Source organism: Mercenaria mercenaria, chromosome 16, assembly GCF_021730395.1.
Source record: "Mercenaria mercenaria strain notata chromosome 16, MADL_Memer_1, whole genome shotgun sequence".
Taxonomy (NCBI): Eukaryota; Metazoa; Mollusca; class Bivalvia; order Venerida; family Veneridae; genus Mercenaria; species Mercenaria mercenaria.
In genome coordinates this window covers 264,101-285,773 of record NC_069376.1, presented here as the reverse complement: position 1 = coordinate 285,773, position 21,673 = coordinate 264,101, and the positions used below count along the sequence as shown (strand labels likewise).

Here is a 21,673-nt window from a genome sequence, read left to right as displayed (position 1 = left end):
AGGTGATCATTTGATCCAAGTTTCATGAAAATTCTTCAAAGGATTTAGAAGATACAGAGCTCAAACCTTTGAACTTGAGTTGTGACCTTGACCTTAAGTTGACATGGCTTACTCATGAGTTCTTGACGAGGTAATCATTTGACCCAAGTTTGGTGAAAATCCTTCATGGGATTAAGGATATACAGATTTGACACAAAATTGAAGGCTAAAAGCTTTGACGCTAAGATGTGATCTTGACCTTGAGCCAGCATGGCTGGCTCTTAAGTTCTGCTTATCGCTTTGATGAGATGATCATTTGACCCAAGCTTGATGAAAATCCTTCAAGGGGTTTAGGAGATATATAGCTGACACGAAATGGATGGCTAAAACCTTTGGCCTTGAGCCGGCATGGCAGACTGATAAGTTCTGCAAATCGCCTTGATGTGGTGATCATTTGACCCAAGTTTCGTATGAATCCTTCAAGAGAATGAGGAGATACAAAGCAGACACAAAATGTAAGGCTCAAACCTTTGACCCTCAGTTGTGACCTTGACATTGAGCCGTCATGTATGACTCATGATTTCTGCACAACGCCTTGATGAGATGATCATTTGACCTAAGTGTGATGAAAATCCTTTAAGAGCTTTAGGAAATATAGAGCGGACACAACACGGAAGGCTCCAACATTCTACCCTAAGTTGTGACCTTGACCTTGAGCCGTCATGGCTGATATATGAGTTTTGCAAATTGATTTGATGAGGTGATCATCTGACCCAAGTTTTATAAAATTCCTTCAAGGAGTTTAGGAGATATAGAGAGGACACAAAATGGAAGGCTCAAAACTTTAGTAATAAAGATATACTTAGAATACAAATATTCCGTAAACGAACGAAAACGTCCGAAACTATTGGTGAAGATCAATGAGTGCCAGGTCAATATATACTTACGAACAAGAAGCGTAAAGACTTATGGAAGAGGACAATCAGGCAATGCAACATACCACATATCAAAAGCATGGGCCTTGCAGTTTCAGCCAAGAAGTTTTTTCCTATAAGTCTATGTAAAACTTGGGGGGGGGGGGGGGGGGGGGGGGGGGGGGGGAGGCCTCTTTTAACCAAAGGACTATAATTTGAATAAATTTAGTATAGTACCACTCGGCAATGCTACATACCAGATATCAAAGGCATAGGTCCAGCGGTTTCAGACAATAAGATTTGTGAGATTTCTTCCAATATAAGTCTATGTAAAACTTGAGACCACCGGGATGGGACTTCGTTTCACCCCAGGGTTTTAACTGGAACAAGTCTACATAAAACTGAAACCCAAAGCAACCCCAGAGCAATAATTTGAACAGTCTTGGTAGAGGACCATCAGGCTTTGCTTCATACCAAACATGAAAGGCCTATGTCTAGTGGCTCAAGGCAACAATTGTTTTAAGTTTTTATCTTATATAAGTTTATGTTAAACTTGAGACCCCAAGGGCGGGGCCATTTGTGACCCTAGTGGAACAATCTGAACAATCTTGGTAGAAAATGTTACATACGAAATAACAAAGCGCAGGTTCACTACTTTTGAACAAAAGGGATTTTCAAAGTTTTTTTCCATATATAAATCTATGGGACCCCTAGGGCGGGGCAATATATGACCCTAAAAGGATAATTTAAATAAACTTGGTAAAGAACCATTAGATAATGCCACATACAAAATATAAAATTCCTAGGTACTGTGGATTTGAACAAGAACATTTTTGAAATTTTTCCTTTCGGTTGCCATGCTAACCAATGTTTCACTAATGAGGATCATGCACGAACTATTCTTGTGAAATTTTATCAAAATTGCACTGGCAGGGCTCCAGATACGTTTGTTGGCCTGTGAGTATCTACTCATCATAATTTGTGTTAATGAGTAAATGGTAAATTTGAAATTGAGTAGGAGGAATTTATTCCTGAGAATATCTAAATATGAAAAACCAGGAATCAGTTTTATAACATATTTAATGGGTGTAACCCCTATGAATTTATTTGCAATTCACTACGGTTTCAATATTCAGCTTTCCAGTATTTACTTTTTTTCCTTCTATCTTTCCAATGGCTTGCCTTGGCTTCACCCTCGCTACCGAATTCAACAGAATATTAAACATACCTTTCACTATGTTGTGGGATCATTCTAGTTGGTTTAAAAGAATGCGTGTAAGGTCAATTTTCACATTCATGAAAAAGAGACATTTTTGTTGTTTACTCAGCACTTTAAGTTGATATTTTAAATTGACACTGCTTTAAAATACACTACTGTACCATCTGTTACGAGCCAGAGTACACTGATAGGACGTCCTGGTAGCGCTTTAAGTATACGGTGTCTTATTGCAATTGAACTGAATGATGTAGAAGGGGGCTACTTGGCAAGTCAACAGACGACGATTAACGATAAATATTGCGGACGTTTGTTAACTTGCCAGTGCTCAGCTGTAATGCCTTCACGGTCTACAGCATTCTCAGGATTAGGGTTGACTGAACCACCAGTTAAGATAACCAAGTAAAATTTTACCAATGAGAAAAAAAAAAGATAAATAAACAAGATGTTCTGAAAATTTACAAATTTTATTTATCATGCTTATAAGAGCCCTAACAATAACGGCTTGAAAGTATGAAGCAAAATAAATAGCGATAAAACAAAAGACCGTGAGATCTGTTTGACTAAAACCCCGACGTGATAAATTTCCAATAAAACGCACGAAAGGGGCTGCCTATGACCGACCCGAAAATTACAGTTGCCGAAATAAAAGCTACTTAAAGATGTAACACGTAAGAAATACCAAGGTAACACATTATGTATGATCTGTTTACTTTAAATACTTGATGTGATTACAAAAATCTAAGTACGTAAAATTCTTCAATAAACGCTGATAAAATCTATCAAGAGCAGCACAAATGTGTTAAATAAAATATCTGTACCTTTACTGAAGGCTTCCTGAATTTATAAGTAATTTAATAATTAAATAAATATGAAAATGATTTGGAACAGAATAACGTCTAGCAACTTTTTGTAAACAAGGTGGAAGTGCCGAATAGCGGTCGGTTAAGGCCTTTTATTTGTCAACAATTCCAACAAATCCCACAGTACTCAGACGCTAGTTGGAAGTTCCAACCAAGTTGGAAGGGGCGCCTAAAGGAGACCCTCGACTGTTGGAAACTTCTCACCAGGTCATATCAACAATACAACAAAGTATTATATTACAGGACGGCACACGGACATTATAATAGAAAACTACATATCATCCCTATCAAGAAAATCTAAAAGTAACGACTAGAAAAGCCTAAATAACAATTTACTACAATTCAAATTTTAGCGCCAAGCAAACTTAATATACAAACAGTGCCTCGCGCACTTGCTTAAACGGCGTGACGTCATACGAGATAAAACGAGAACCGGAACAAGATGTCCGCTAGAAAAAACAAGGAAGTGGTTTAAGACTGATATGATTAACAGTAATTTACTATTAAGCAATGCCAAAATGATTTTAACTTAACAGAGACATAAAAAGGTAATGTAACATTTAAAATGCAATATGTTTTGTATAAATAGCAATGCATGGAAAACGTACAGCAGTGGAAATACATACGGCACTATGCAAAAAAGATGGGTGGGGATCCTAGGTGTAAGAATGATGAATGGAGGGATCCAGGTTCAATTTTGTTGACATAATGACGTAATACATGTCGAGTTTATGAATAGAAAAGATGACATGTCCAGTTTATGAATAGGAAAATGACATGTCAATTTCATGAATAAAAATTAGGACATGTCCAGTTTATGAATAGGAAAATGAGCATGATGTATTGATGTAACATAAAATGGTAAAAACAAACATTGCCAATTTGATAAATGAAAACCTATTGTCTGTAAGTATTGACCTGGCACTCATGAATATTCCATATGTTTCCGTAAATTAATTTCCGTTGTCCGAACCTAAACAACGATATAACTCATCATTGAAAAGGCAATTCAATACCATTATGTATCGTGTGCAGATATAGCTGTGTAGGCAAAGCGTTTTGCCACTAATCTCAGTGTTGCGTGTTCGAGTCTTCTGTCTGAACATATTTTAATTTTTTTATCTGTAATTTTAACACACACATCATGATTTATCAACGAAATACATTGCTATATTCTATCGATTAACATTCTTCTATGTAACAATCAAAGCACTGAGAGTACTGATTGGCGGTGCATTTTAGCTGGGTTTTTTTGTAACATTCTTAGATAAAAGTCAAATATTGAGATAGGAGCCTGTGGTGTACTCAAGAGACTTCGTCTGACTGAGGATAACATTCATGCCAAATATAAAATAGATTGCATGATAAAATGTGAAACACCACATTTTATCAATTTCATTCAACATGGTCATACCAAAGACGTGAAAATGAAACTAGCAACTAGCTTCCTAAATCTGTGGATCTATCATGACTGCGTCTTACCAAAGATGTGAAAATGAAAATAGCAACTAGCTTCCTAAATTTGGGGATCGACCATGACTGCGTCATACCAAAGACGTGAAAATGGAACTAACAGCTAGCTTCCTAAATTTGTGCTTAGCATTAAGAGAATAGTACCAAGTCATTCCGGTGTCAGTTTATATGACTGAAACATTGTTGTTTAATATGACGCTAAACCTAAACTCAAACATAAATTACCTATGTAAAGTGATACAAAAAAAAAGATATTACAATCACATAAAAGGCAATGCAACCTCGATCGCTTAAACGACATATCAATACAGTTAGCTCAGTGAGAAAATCAAAATAATTTGAAAAAAAAATATCTCGAGAGTTCGATACAAGGGCGCTGCGTGTGGTCCTTATCATTTGACAAAAGACGTTGCAACATTAATGGAGTTGGTTCAGCTCAGTTCAGTACATGAAAAGTGTCGAGTTGTCGTAAGACAGGCGAAATTTCGGTTACCAGAATGTTGAGCGTCGTAACGAACAGTTGAGCGACGCACTACATTTTTCCTCGCGATGTGTGACAGTATGAAGCTATTTTCTTCAAATCGATACTTGTAAATAAAATCTTTCAAACACGTAATCTAAATAAATAGTTCATGTTATCAGATTAGGGTATTTAAAACCAAAGTCAATGCCTGAAAATAGCAAATGCGCAAACTAACAAAGATAAAAGGGTAAGGATAGACAGCATGAAATTGATATTTTTGAAATGGATAAATTGCAGCTAAATAAACTTATTCTGTTATTTTTATCAAATCATTACCATTATCATACCAAACTATGTTGATTTCATTAAATCACTTATAATAGCGGAAAAACGCGAACAGTAATGAATATCAGGAAAGAACGAATCAGTTGAATGAAATCATTGCGTTTTCGTAAAATTACCCTGCTTACCGATAACGCCGCGTGACATAAATGGATTTGCAATCTCAATGCGAATATATAGTTAGCCTTTCTAATAGTCCATAAAACTGTTGCCAAGTTAAATGGACTGTGAGACTCGAAACAATCTTGAATAATATTTATTATTTATTACAGTCCCGATGCACATGTTATATCAACATATTTGTTGTCTTCCTAAATTTACCACATCTATTAAGTGACCATATTTTAGGAGACTACTTTTTGGCGGTCAACTGGATCTGTCAAATGTATTTATTACAAAGAGAATCAAATATGTGGCGACAAATAATACAATGTACATCGATGTGATATCCAAAATTATAGTCTTGTGATTTGTTTTCTATATTTGAATGTTTCGTTTGCTATCATTTACAGAGTTACCCAAAATGTTCAACTTCGTGTCAGTTTTGAAACTTACAGATTTACCGTTTATGCTATTGTTAGTAGTAATCAAGGTTCAATATGTACGACGTGAGAAAAAGCAGCTTTACACCAATCAAAGATAACCTGACTACCACCTCTGGTATCGTTAGCTTATCGTAGTTTTGACTCTGATAAGTGAATGACATAATCTCTCTTGTTGTACACGCTGTTGAAGATTATTCGGTTAGATGTTTTTAAAGCGGCTGTCTAATTTCTTACAAAACTTTTAGGCTTACTTGCGGAAAAAAAACAACAATCAGGTGCCGCCTTAGGATTCCGGCAGCCAAAACTAATGTGGACACGATAATTTAATCATAGTAAATTGAGAGAGGATGCCAAAACAAAGGAACGCTATTGCAATGAGAAAGGATAGGGGTGATTAGGGGAGTGAGCAGAAACAGGACAGAAACGTTAACAACAAACATGACAACATACGCAGCACAACATATAAGACAGGTAAAAAACAAGTTGAAAATAGGCGCACCACCTTGGAACGGTCAGGAAACCGTGCGTTTCAAACGACGCGTTTAGGGCATGCCAACCTCGCACGTTCCCTATTTTCAACAAGTTAGACTACACAGTGTAAATAAAATACAAGTCTTAAAACCGGAAACGCATACAATGTGTTTTAAGGAAGGTTATTGATCTATAAAAGTGTCGTTTAAGTAGTAACAGAACAATGCAAAGAATTACATGAATTTGATCAAATCTTTGTTTTTGCGATTACTTCGAATTCGGTATTGATTTGGCAAACATAAAACTGTGACGTACAATTGATCACTCTTTCATGTAAACGTACTATAAGTATTGTGTTTTTTATTTCGAGCTGCTGTGTGTTGTTAAATATTGAACAATATGAGTAGAATTAATATGTCTTATACGCGATTTGTTCCTCGTTTAGTCTGATGCTAAATAGAGGCACAATATTTTATACATATACAGAAATTGATGGGTACAATAAAGCCCTGATCCCCATTTAAAACAGTCAAACATTACAATTATTGTACTGCAAATGCAAAGTAGTGGGACCAAAGTTATTTCTACAATATGCTGATATATATTTTTATTATTACATACTCATTTAAAAACTCCGTTAAATTTCAATGAAACGTCAATATTTTTCCAGTCTGAAGTTCAAACTTCATATCGGGCCGGCGTGTCAGGGCCGGATCCAGAAGTTTTTTACTGGGGGTGGGGGGTGGGGGGGGGGGGGGGCACCAGTCTTGAACAAAGACATCAACGCCGAGGCGCAAGGTTTTCGAGGAGGGGACGCCTTTGCCCATGTTAGGTAGGGATTCAGGGGTCAGATGCGGTCTGACTGACTCCCCTACATGCATACAATAGTGGCCTCTGGTGCATTTTAGGTTTAAAGTTTAAGGTATTGTAGGAGTATAATACTCCCGTCTTGATTGGGGGTTCAGGGGGATCTCCCCCTGGATATTTTGAACTACAGGTATGAAATGGTGGCCTCTGGTGCATTTCTGGGTCTAAATTTTGAGGGGCATCTTTGATGAGTACAAGTCACCCTGCGTGTGACACCATTTGTGATGTTACTTTCATGTATGTCATCCCGTTTAAAAGTTTTTTTAATGACACTTTTTTCAAATTCACTCAGTGTTGATAAGAGGTTTATCTCATTTATATAATAACTTTAAGTGAAGAATCGTATGTAATAAAAAGATTATTAGATTTGCATCGAGAAATATGCAGATCTCTTGCATATTTCTCGATACAAATCTAATAACCTTAGTATAATTATAACAGACACTTCTCAAAACGGCCATTTTAGGTATGAAAACCAAACAATAGGCAAATCTAAACCTTTCAAACGAAAAGTTATACTATAGCATAGGGATTCGTTAAGTGCTATGGTAGAGGGGAAATTTTTTATGATAGAGGAGATTTTTTGGTTTGAAATTTTTTAGATGAATTTCAAGAACTAATATGTGCATTGCCAAAAAAACCATCCAATCATCCATAAATAACATGAATATAGACAAGGGAGGTAACATTGTCAATTTAAATCTTGTCTACTACGTTCTTGTACCCCATTCTACCGCGTCGCATATTGATAATATTCAACTCATAACAACTGGGCTACACGAGCTAAGGATCACTCTAACCGAAAATGTATACTTTTCTCACCTTAAAATGTTCCACAAAGGTCTAGTTTATAATTTTATATATGCCAACACAACCGTGTTTACATCTTGTACACACAGTCGTAAAATATTTACACGATTATATCCTGGTGTAAAATACAATAAATAGCGGTAGAACGTGGTAAAACAATTTATAGTTCTTAAGAATGATAATAAATACACCAACTGCAAAAATTTACACACCTCGGAAAGCTCTATCGATGAAAAATTCATGTATTTTGTCTTTCTCGCTCTATTTTCCAGCATTTCTCGGCATGTTGATATCACGTGACAATTGTCAAACACAATTCATGAAACCTGTGTTCTGATTTGTTGACTGATACAAAAAAGGATCATATGACATTTCTTGTGTCATCACAGGAAAAGAAGAAATGTTTGTTAGTAATGATAACAAGTCTAAAGAGTTCCTGCGGTCAGAAGTTATAACCAGAAATTGTTATGGATATATGTGTGACTATTCAGCCTAAAAAGTAACTTATGGGTGAATAATGTGCTTGTTTTTATATTATACCATTACGCTTTAATGTATGAAATATTACTCAATTCAACATTATTTAATTACAAGTAGATCTATGAAATATGTACATTTTTTTTGTATTTCTTAATTCCGAAAGTTATTGACTTGAGCAAAAATAACTATATTTCCCTTTCATGTATAACATAACTTTTAACTCAAATAGGCGCATTCCTTGACTTTCGAAATAATTTACTAGAGCTATCACAAATGTGATCCATGCCTTCACCTGGACATCCTTGACAACACAGGGGCCATACTCTGGGGTATTAAAGAGCAGTTAACAAAATCACTTGTGCACAACTACTGGCACCAGACCAGAAAAAATGCCTCTGTACATGTTATACCCTACCCCTAGGTATTCTATAAGAACCATGGTCATGAAGGAAAAAATATACTAACCCATTTCAATCGCGTATTTCATACCTAAACATGCAGTTCGGTAAATGTGTTCAATGGATATCAAACAAGTGGTAATTTATCTTCCTTTGTGTACCGGTCACATTTCCTCAATACCTCTTATCTTAGAAAAACAACGCGTAGTTTATAGTTTTTTCAACGTTACACAAAAAACTTGCTTGAACTTCCCTGGTGAAATTCCGTTCTAGATTACAAAACCATTCTGACTGGCTGTTGTGAAAATGTATGTCAATCGTCATTTTACTACACGTGTTTGCTCAAATGGAAAAATGCAGCATAAATGTGCAACATGAATAAAATAAACAGAACAGATGTAGACCAATGTAAGATTTCAAATTAAAAGTCATATCCATTTCGAGTTTTAGTGTTAAACTGTGATTTTTTTTAAATTCTGTTTTTGTTTGTTTACATTTCTGTGTTGATATTTTACTCTTTATTTCGAATTTTCGGACACTTGTCCTTTTTCAAGAATATGGACATATTTTTCTGACTAAGTAATATCCATGTAACAAAAAAAGTAGGTGTGGTGTTTACGATGCCCTCAGATAATAACATGGTAGCATTTAAGTGATGAAGGTGTTTACGACAACCTCAGAAAGTATCACGGCAATAGTTCAAGTGAAAACAGTTTTTTCATTGTCTTGAGTGGTTAATAGCTATGTCTGTAAAGATACTAAAATTATGTGGAAAATTACCCATTTGAGTTTATGTAATATTATGATACATTGGTAATGGTAACAAAGTTCCGGAGCTAGGAGAGTAGTGCTAAAAACGCTAATTGTTTTCTCCTGACCTTTAACGTGAAGGCATGCCAAGGAGCCATCGTGACTATGTGGTCAAAATCGCTATTTTATCACCCATGAGGATTCGAAGCCTCACTTGGATTGTGATATCGGTGTTCAAATAGAAAATATGCATATTGAATGATTCAAAAGTCACCACTTTGCATATTACTCATGAATGGATACAGTTACAATCATAAATGAAGGTAGTCAAAATAACGGGTTCAGTAATAATTTCTTTAATAAGGATAAAATTTGACGAATATTTGAGATAATTATTATCAAGAAACGATTTTACTAGAAAACATAATTATTATTTATATTTGATGATCATTAAAACATGTGGCAGCAAAAGTGAAAAAACTTTATGAGCCTGTAAGGGATTTGTGGGATAAGGGTGGTAAGGGGATGGTCTACATGAATATGTTTTAATATCTTTCTTTGATAGAGTTGAAGCATTGTTATGGTTTAAGCGTAGAAGAGAGGGCATGCAAATTTGCTGAGTTTAGATAAGTACCAAATCGCAAACTACAGGTTTTTCTCATTTCAAAAAGGACCAACTCTTTCCGCTTTTACCATAAATATTTGTCTTACAATAGTAAAAGATAAAATGACAAAAATTATTTCAAAATGAAAAAGACAAAACCTGTCTGTTATAATATCTTTCCATTCCTGAAGCAAAATATCATGACGAAGAGTTTAATTTTGCCAACTGAAGTCGTACCAGTATTATCGCTAAAATTTGAAGAAATAGAAAAAAAATGATACCAAAGTTTTGTGTTGTTGATTATGATAAAGACGAATGAGTTTCAAAGAGAAATTCATGTACTTACCGACTTTTTATTCAGTCATACCATATATGTTCTGCCACAATCCATAGTTAATGAAATGTCAAAGCACTTATCGTATGTAATCCACATATATATTGTAAGTATAATGTACTCACTGCGGGGCGGGTAGCCTATTTATATGTCAACATTTAGCTTATCATGTATCACGTGACGACGCACATGACTGTCGTCTAAATATGCTGCACCTTGATTTTTACGTATTACAATTTCATTAACAAGTCACACATGTCTCTGTCTTGGATGATGGGAATATGGGTATGATAAAGTAATTACCGCGCAAGATGAAATTACAGAGGTCCATTGTATCAACTTTAAAAGTCTGAGCGATCAATCCGTAAAACAATATGTACTAATAATATGTACTCGTATATATTATCATTATGAGTAATTGTCTTAAAAAATTAACCCTGTTTATATGATCATTATTACATAAAATCTTTAAAAGAAACAAAATTTAGAAATAATTTTGGAAAGCAACTTAAAAAGGGCTATCATCTGTAAAATTTGGTCTTAAGTCCTCTTAATTCAAACTAGTGAGCCATGAAGCCAAGAAGATAAAAATGCATTTGTATTTCATTGTTTCAGTTTGAATGTAGTACAACTGAAAATTGAAGAACGACTTCAAACTGGTATTCAATTTATTTTGAATGTAGGAAATTATCATATATATGCAGCTACTTACAATAGGACTTGTCAGCTGCTTAAAAATAAAATGAAAAACAATATAAGGCAAAAATACAACTTGTTAATTAAATGAAGCTTTGGGAAAATGCTGTATTAAGTCGATTATTGTCATATGTATGTAGCACACAGTTTAGCCTAAATTGATGTTCGCGCAACAGTTTTTCTATATATGTATATCCACAATCTAGACGAGTATTTATTTACCCCATTAAGAAACATTATTGACTTTATTGTTACACAGGTCAGCAGGATTATGAAGTGACCCTTATAAGTTTATAACAAAGAATTACAGCATGTTCTATGTGTAAGAGCAACAAAAAGTGTCACATGATTATATACTATATTAACGTACAACTACTGCATGCCCTCAAGCGAGCACTTTAATGCCTGTAAGAAGTCCCATTTACTGCATTATAGTGTAAAACCTTAACGTGCTATATATAGCGAGCGTCTCTAAGCAAGTTAGAAATCCTATGTCATATATTGTAACGTAGAACCAAAAATGTTCCAAAAACATGTTTCTTTACGAATATAATCATACGTTTTCGACTGTAACTTCAGACTGATAGCATCCTTTATGGATTATTTTCACTGTTGCAACGTTGGATCAGTAAATGGTCTTTGGACGTCTTTATGCCAAGAAGTCATATGATTGTACACCAAACAAAACAAAATGAATGTCATATATAATATATGTATATTTTATATAATTAAAACTGTTTACAAAACATTTTATATAGTAAATCAAAAGCTAAAATCAATACCCGCTAACAAAATGTATCAAAACACAACCATTTAAATTTTCTTAATTATGTATGTTTAGCTCTTGTTGATAAGCAGTCCTAAAACCTGTCTGAAATAAGGTAGTGAGTGGTGTAACAATTTTGTTTCAATCTTCGATAGGGCACAATTTGTCTCAATAGTGAGTGTGACCTTCCCTAGTTCTGATAACTTAATGTACACGAGCATATGAATGTATTCTTTCGATGCCCTGTTCCTCAAGGTAGGCTGCTATGATTCTTGCGCGATGCGCAGTAGCTTATCGCCAATAAGGATGAAATCCTGACCTTCTGCGCCAGCGAAAGGGACAACATATGATCCGAGTATTTTGTCCCTAAAACGCAGACCGGTGACAGTTCCATTCCCGCATACATGCAGGATTATACTCTCATCATGAGAGATGCCAGCACAATCCATAACAGATTCACTCCACCACTTGTCATGTTCGGCTATACAACAATTATAGTCAGAGTTCATGAGCAAAAAGTAGCTGTACAGTTAGCGAAAAACTGAACCAATGAGAACATGGACTATATATAGTTTCTTATGAAGTAAGCAATAAGAGATATTAACATATATTAGTGACCACTATTTTGTTTTATGTCTACGTCATAGAATGCTTTAATTTTACAATGATAATGAGCGAGTATCGAAAATCTAACTGAAAACCACAGAGTGTAAAATCATATGTTGGGAATGTTGCACTAAAATATACATAAGTTAAAGCGAATAAAGGGAAATTTCCTTCCAGTGTTTTCTTACATTTTTTTTCAATGTAGCTAAACTGCATATACGCATAAACGAATACTGTGTAGTATTTAAAGAAGGTTTTACTTGCATTTATGAAATGTCGCTTTAATTTCTAAATGTGAAAGTTATCAGTTTTGAACGTATGTAAGGGTAAAGACACATAGCTTTCTCACATAAATGAATCAGTCCTTAAAATATTGCCACAATCGACGGATTGTAATAAAAAATTGATATCTTGGGACAAATCTGGAACAATATTCATCAGGTTTATAAACTTGATACGCATGTCAAATAGATAGAATTTTTCTTGTGTTTTAAGTTTTTGCCAAAATATTTAGAAACCATTCTTTTTGTCGGTCCATTAGGTGATCACATAGTTCGGTGTCAACTGTTTTGTTCAAAGATATTATTATGGAAAGATAATTTTGAGTGAATCAAAAGTGTTCTCGAGTTATAAATGTCAGAGGACTTGAGAAAGAAGAATGTATAAAGAGTTGGAGTTCTACAAAAACTCCAGTAAATAAAATCTGTAAAGTTCTGTCAAGGTAGCAGGAGTGTCAGGGAAAAAACGCGTAGCATGTATGGCGCCAAGAATATGTGGACGTGATTTTAATACTAGACTAGGTCATATAATTTATGAAAGTGTGAATATAGCCAGTCTATATCCTATTTCCAGTATATTAGAATCAGTTCTCTGAGAAAATCCCTAAAATTGACTGGAATTTGTCACTTTTACAAATTATGAGGCTACCTTTTTATTATCAGCTGTAGTGGCTAGTCTAGTTACTACTGTCGGATTATTTTTCATATTAAAATGTTGCATAAACTCTGATTTACGAAGTAATCCGGCATTGCATTTTTTGATCAAATTTGGAAACTCCAAGGATATACTAACTTGAAATGTATATATAGATTGGTCATAAATTAAGGTCAGTATGTCCGACGTGAGAAAAAAAAGGTTGAAGTAAACAAAGATCAAAAATGATCAATGATAACCTAATTACTACGGCTGCATCAAATATCTGATTGTAACTGATAAAATCGTCTAGTGAACCAAATTTTGAAATTTATCTGTCAATGACTTTATCATGTAGTTGTGACAAGTTAGTGTCATATAGAGATGATACCTAAAAGTTCAAATGCGTCTTTATTTATTTTTTTACAAAGTGACAATGATAGCTAATTACACCAATTTACCTTATTTATGTTTTTGCTGCTCTCCATAAAATAGAAATATGTGATATCTAGAAAATTAACTTTTAAAAATATTTTAAAAAAATGAACAAGGTTTTCATTGATTTTGGGATTTCTCAATTACTTGTTTATATCAAAAGTTTCTGAAAGTAAATAAATTCAATAGAAAATCGTAAAAGTTAAGTCTATTTTCAGCAGTTTGAAAGAGCCTAAACTGAACTTAAGTTGGCCTAATAATAAATCTAAAGTCGAAGACTAGCCAAAAGTCTAAAACTCATGTAAAATTCTGAGTGAAAGAGATAGACATGCTTACCGAAACCATACCAACGATTTACCTGAAAGAAGTTATTAAAACTTTTGTAATATAACAAACCCATACAACATTTCACCATCAATATTTTCCACTCATAAATGCACTCAATTAACATAATGATTGTTGATACAATTTTAAATGAGAGGTCTCAGCAAAAATATTTTTCATTTGTCAAATTTTTCATATGTTTTTACAGCAGTTTTCGCTGTATTTTAAACAGGAAGCCATGGTCGTGTTAAGCTGCAGTTACATCAAGAGAATGTCGAAATGCTTTGTATTAATAGCAGACTCTTCTGATCATCCAATACCTAAGCCTCCTCTATATACCCCATACCTCGAACTCTTCTGAACATGCCATATCGAGGCTTGTTATAAACACCTCATAATTCAAACTCATTTAAGAATTCCATACCTAAGCCTCTTCTCAATACCCAATATCTAAACACATCATAACTCAGACTCTCCTTAACCCCATCCACCCCATACTTCAGCCTTTTCTTAATAACCCATACCTAACCCTCTTCTAAACATCCCATACGTGAGTCTCTTCTGAACATCCAATACCTAGCCATCTTCTGGACACCCATTCCTCTGCCACTTCTGAACATCGCATACATATCACCCCATATCTCAATCTCTTCTGATAATCCCGTACTTACTCCTATTCTAAACACCCCATACCTCAGTCTATTTTGACCCCCACCCCATATATAACCATCTCCTAAACACCCCATACCTGAGCCTCTCCTCAATACCCAGTACCTAACTCTCTTCTTAACACCCCATATCTCAGCCTCTACAGATAATCCCATACCCCACCCTCTTCTAAAACACCAGCACCGCAGTCTCTACAGATAATCCCATACCCCACTATCTTATAAACACCCACAATTTCAGCCTCTTCTAATTATTCAATATCTTACTCTCTGTGCTGTAATGTAGGCTGATCACTACTAAAACAAATGTAATCATCCGCAGGTCTAGTATTCCAATTAAGTGCTAATTTTTTATCCTTGTCTAGTGCCTTTTCTCAACAGCAACGTGTTTACTTTTACTCTACCGCGTATGACTTAGCATTATGGTGAAAATTCTCGAGTTTTTCTGCCACACTTATGTCGTAAAATGTCGCGAATCAAAAACGAAACCGCGACATTTTTTCTGTCTAAATAGTAGAAGACGCCACGCAAACATATTCTTAATTTAGGTAGCCGATTACGGCCATTTTTATCCGCGATATTTTATTGGTTCGTACCTTATAAAAAGTCGGGTTTAAACTTTTAAACCTCGAGTTTTCATACCAAGAAACGTCTCTTTAAAAGAAGTTGTGGATTTCATACTCGCGACTGCATCCGGAAATAAAACGGGTTTTCAAAGATGTATTAGAAGTTACCATTGAAGTGGGCAGTGGCAATAGCAGTGTCAAAGGTAGAAAATGTGAAACTTGCAGTAACAGTAGCAGCAGAAGCAGTAACAAAAGGAGTGCAATCGGCAGTAGCAACAGCAGTAGTAGCAAACACGTGAAACTAGCAGTAGAAGTAGCAATAGAGGAAGCAAAAAACGTGAAACTGGCAGTAGTAGCAGTAGCAGTAACAAAAATCTTGAAATCGGCAGTAACAACAGTCGCAACAGTGACAATAGTATCAGTAGCAGAAGCAACAGTAAAGTAGCAGCAATAGCAGTAATAGCCGTTGCAGTAGCCGCAGCGGTAGCAGTAATGGTAATAGCAGTAGTAGCAGAAGCAATAGCACACCTTTTATTACTAATGCTACTGCTGTTATTGCTACTGCCGATTTCACGTATTTGCTACTGCTGCTACTTCTACTGCTACTGCTACTGCTGCTTCTGATACTGCTGGTACTACATAATGTACTACTGTTACACTGATACTACTGCTTCTGCTGCATCTGATACTGCTGGTATTACTACTGCTACTCTGCTACTGCTGCTTCTGATACTGCCGGTACTGCTACTGTTACACTGCTACGGCTACAGCTACGGCTACTGCTGCTGCTACTACTGCTACTGCTACTACTACTACTACTACTACTACTACTACTGCTATAACTCCCCTGCTACTGCTTTTCTGCTATTGCTACTGCTGCTACTGATAATACAGCTACTTCTATTGCTGCATTTACTGCTACTATTGTTACTGCTACTGCTGCAGCTGCTGCTACTGCTACTGCTGCCACTACTGCTGCTACTACTGCTAATTCTACTGTTGCTTCTGCTACTACTGCTACTGCTTATACTGCTTATCCTACTGCTGCTTCTTCTACTATTGCTACTGCTGCTATTGGTACTACTGCAACAGCAGCTACTGCTTATGCTGCTACCGCTACTCTTCCTGTTATTTCTGCTTCTGCTGCTACTGCTACTGCTGCTACTACTGCTGTTGCTATTGCATCTACTTCTGCTTCTGCTGCTGGTACCGCTACATCCAACTTCATATCATTTTTTAATGTAAAAAGGACAGGTGTATTCAAATCACTCCGTCTGCAAAAAATGTCGCGACTATAAGACTCGCTCTTACTTGCCCGCGACATTTTATGAGACCGTTGTTGAGGAACAAAATGTCGCGGCTTTTAATTTTTACCCTCGACTTTTTGTAGAATTTATACAACAATTGCAAAAAAAAATGTCGCGGATTTCTTTCTGTTCCTCGACTTTTTATAACAAATAAGGGATAAAATGTAGAATCAAATCATGGACGCTACCGGCCACCGGAGTCAAAATGTTCCTTGCTGTTTCCAACTACTATTATAAAATATCGCAGTTTATACGTTCCTCGCGACATTTTGTACATTCTCGACAACAAATATTGCGTATTTGTAAGTTTCCCACGACCTTTTATGCACAAACGATAAAATTTGTCGCGGGTTTAAAATGGTAGCAACCGGCCACCATAGAAATCCCAAACCAAACGTACTGTATTGTAACGTAACACCATAGCATGCCCTATGTGCAGGCGCGCATACGACAATAAGAAATCCTATATTGTACATACTAGTATTATTATGTTGACGTGTAACCAAATCTGTTTTATACTACTAAGAAATATAAATAAATGAACCGTTTTATAATAAGTCGGTAAGTTAATTGTTCTTTATTCAGTCTTACCTGACTTAAGTTTACCTGACTTATTTAAGTCGTGTTAGCAATAATAGAAATGTGTAAAATAATGCCTGCTGTCATGTATTGAAACACCTACATAATGGCTTATCAGTCAAAGATAAAAGCCTCGTTATGTAGATCCATTGCACTTTCTATAGGTGGGCGCCTGTACATCAATCAGAAATCCTGTACTCTCCATCATAAAGAATCATAGCGTGTGGCAACAAATTATAGATAAATTGATATGGCCTACCATAGGGTACAGATGGCAAATTTTAGCACAAACATTTTTCGTTTAATTTTCATCACTAAAATTTATAAAGAATTGATCGTAAAAAAAAGAAATCTTGAAAAACCTGTAGTAATTTTGCTGAAGATTCATAAGGGCGGATCCAAGGTGTTTATCCAGCGTGCCCCGCCTAATAAATTTTTCGGCAAACATTTTTTTCAAAGTCTTAGAGTAATTTTAGTCAGAATTTCATGCTTGATTCGCTCAGAAAATGTTTTTTTTTATAAATAGTATTTTTAATTTCTAGGACCAGAAAATCATCAGATCAGTGTTTTCAACTCAGTCCAAATGCTTTCCTTGAAAATTTACAAAATCAAAACATAACATTTTGCCAAACATTTTTGCTGAAATTATGTCACATATACGACAGATTGCACCATTTCATGTACAATTGCTAAACATTCTCTGAGGGGGGCTTTAAACAGACCCCCTAGAAATCTACGCCACGACTAAAATCTTGGATCTGTCCCTAATATATATACGGTCAGTTATAGACCGTATGTACGTACATCCTCTAGTAAAAACAGATTTTGGAATATCCATGATTAATAGATAACTGAAAGAAGACTATTTCCGAAGGAACTATAAACAAAAGGGTTTCTGACGGTGTAAATAATGTTTTCTCATACAATCCAGGACAAATTTCAAGTCAGTGGCCAAAACTGATAACTATTTTTATCTAGTATCCTCACTTAATGTGTCGGGTTAAAATCGGTGATAGGTTCAAAATTTGATACGATCACGTGGTATATTAATTACCTTGCTGATATGATATAGAATTCGCAAGTCCATACACTGTTTTTAACACCACGCGAAACGGTGATTTTGAAAACATTTTGCTTTACATGTTACATTTTGTTTTTAATATTTAGCATGGTTTGAAATGATAAACAGATAATTTTGTGTAGCAGAGACAAGTTTCACTTGATCTTTTAAATTGATGAAATAATTCAGTTATTGTATTTTTATTTATATATTCTTTCATATTCTTAAAGCAGTCGTTTTAGTGCTCCGTAGTCCGTTGTATCATATTTGTCCTCTGTAATCCGTCGTATGGTATTGTACTCCGTGTTTGTAATATCATGTCCAGTCATGTGTTCACTCGTGTATACGATCTTGTTTTGTTATATAGGAGACGTTTTTACCGGTCAGTTATGCTTTTGCACAAATAACAACTTTTGGCGAGAACTAACATGAGCACGGCCCCTCTATTCATCATTACTTAGATTTGTTTCTAGTGAACTGAAGTTCCATAAAAACTTCTTTTGTACTTTGGCAAAATGTCCTAACCTTTAGACACCTTGCTACCTTTATACATTGGCAAAATGTCCTAACCTTTAGACACCTTGCTACCTTTATACATTGGCAAAATGTCCTAACCTTAGGACACCTTGCTACCTTTATACATTGGCAAAATGTCCTAACCTTTAGACACCTTGCTACCTTTATACATTGGCAAAATGTCCTAACCTTTGGACACCTTGTTCTTTTAGTATTTAAGTGTACATTTGCTAGACGTTTCCGGTAAGCATTGTTCTTTTGGAACTTAGTAATAACTTGATAACCGAGAGAGATGTATTTTGTGAAATTTTTATTTTTCACATCTGCTACTTTTGCATTGTAATTCGTACTGATTTTATGTTACCTGATTTTAGTGTTTTATCTTTTAGGTGGGTTTTTCTTCGTGTCTACTGGGTCTGTCCTACAAATAAATAGATAAAACTTTGACCTGGCTGTGTTCACAATTACACCCGAACGACCACTACTACATTTGTTTGAAGACAGTTTGATTTATACGTAGACCAATACTCATCTAAATACATTAAAAGTCAGGTAGACTTTAAGCATTACCCTGCTTAATTTCAATAATGAACTTGTCAAACTTTCAATTCGGACACTGCCATTGACTGTTAAAAGGGGTGTTTAACAAAACAAGACTGACTCGATGTCGAAAAGTGCAGATCTTGATCAGACTGCATAGACGTACAGCGTGACCAAGATCAAGATTGTTCGCAAAGGTAGAATCAATAGTAACCAGTTTTACGTTAACCAAAATGATCCTATAAGTGATCGATAGTCACAAACACGTGAATAAGGAGCAACGAAACAGTTTACGGGGTAAATCAAAATAAAAAATAAATTTGCTTGTTCATGGATGAAACGTGTGTACATTTTATGGATATACCCTTTATAAATATAAATAACTGAATTCACGCAAGTTTTGTAACCCTAAATGTTCTACGTGTACTAAAAGGTCACCGAAATAAGAAGATGATGACGATGAGGCAAGTATCGAACTTCTAGCTGAATCTACCAAAATCTAGAATCAAGAATAGGGAATATTGTAGGCCTACTACAGGATAGATAAACTAGTACCGAAGATGGAAGGGAAAATTCCCTCCAGTGTAATTTTACCAACATTTATGAAAGGTCGCTTTAAAATCAAGATATGAATCTGTATCAGTATAAATAAAGTGAAGTGACTTGATATAGATACATGACCTTGAAGCATATATGAGTTAAACGGAAAAATACTGATCGTTTTATAGCGACTGAATAACATCATTATCGTACTAGATTCTCAACAATGGGGATAATCCCCATTTATCAAATGCAAGGGAAGTATTCTTTAGTTTTGACACGATAGTTTGCATAGGTGTAAAAATGAACACATATTCAAATATGCTTGTGTCTGTTTAAACACTCTTAAGCTAGAATGATGTCACGTTAACGTGCTATGACGTCCAAGTTTTTGTTGCGACCAAAAAAGAGCGCTTCTACATTTTATCTAGTGTTTGAGATTAAGGACATACTAGAATCGAAATAATTTATAGCATAAGCGTGCTTTAAGGAGGCAGTAAACAGTTTTCTGAGCTTCTCGGCCTAGAGTCGCCTACCTAACTTTCAAAACCTCACACAAAAGTCTGTAACCACACACCTGAAATAAAGATATTGCAACATTAACATCACTGTATGTCTATCGTTACAAACCATCTGCAATACATCTCTAATATCTAGTTTTCTGTTTACAAGACTTGAATTTTGTACTCTCCTGGTCGCGGAAACTGATGACGAAAAAAGCTAAATTTGCCAATTTTTCAATCGCTGCAGAAAATTCCCTGAAAATGATAGTCCCAATTGCTACACTGTTCCATACTCCAGTAACACTGTAAAATCTGAAAATAAGCTGAAATATATGGGCCATCCGTACCGTTTTTTCACTATTCCACTTTTCCCGAGGTCCCTGCTAAAATGACAACCCCACTTTAAGCTAGCTCAGAGGAAGCATGTATACGCTCCTGCAAGTCATTACGTCATACTATCAAGATCAAGGCTACTCAACTGATTTTCTTTAGATATGTGAAACTCAATTCTAGCCGCTGAAACTTCAATTCTAGCAGTTATTATTATTTAGAAGTTTAAATATGCACTTCATTCCGTAAACTGCCTCTTATTTGTAAATTTGACCCGGCCAATTCGACACTAACAGCTGACAACTGTTTACTGCCTCCTTACACTATTTATACACTCGGGTGGTAATACGCACAGGCACGGGTCCAGTGTATATTTTTTTGTTTAATATAAAAAATCCCTTTTTTCACACAATTAACCTTTTATACGTTAGTCAAATGAAAAAAAAATCGATGACAAAAAATCCGGTCACAGTATCATATACATTGAAAAGGTGAGCTATGCGCGCGTAACGCTATGTACAAGTCTCTACGAGCGAAATATTTCAGTTATCCCCGGTGATTTCATTCCGGATAGCGGACGTGTTCCTGGTTTTTATCACTTCGTTTGGTAGCTGAAATCGCCGGGGATATTTGAAATATTTCGCTCCTAGAGACTTGTACTGTGTATTTCAAAGCAATTTATGGGGTCAGTTTAGTATTTATGGAAGGCTTTAAATGTTTCGAAGGTGCAATCATGCAGGTATCGGCTGCAAGTGTATAAACTCCGATTTTGAAATGTTCTACAAGTTTGCCGAGTAGCTTCCCATAGCGTTACGC

General features: G+C 35.4%; 1 protein-coding gene across 1 annotated transcript in view; it reads right to left on the bottom strand.

Annotated features, from left to right (window-relative positions):
• The window catches only part of LOC123539751 (uncharacterized), a 182,896-nt gene that overhangs the window by 27,971 nt on the left and 133,252 nt on the right, over positions 1–21,673 (bottom strand). The gene's annotated exons all lie outside the window — the stretch shown is intronic.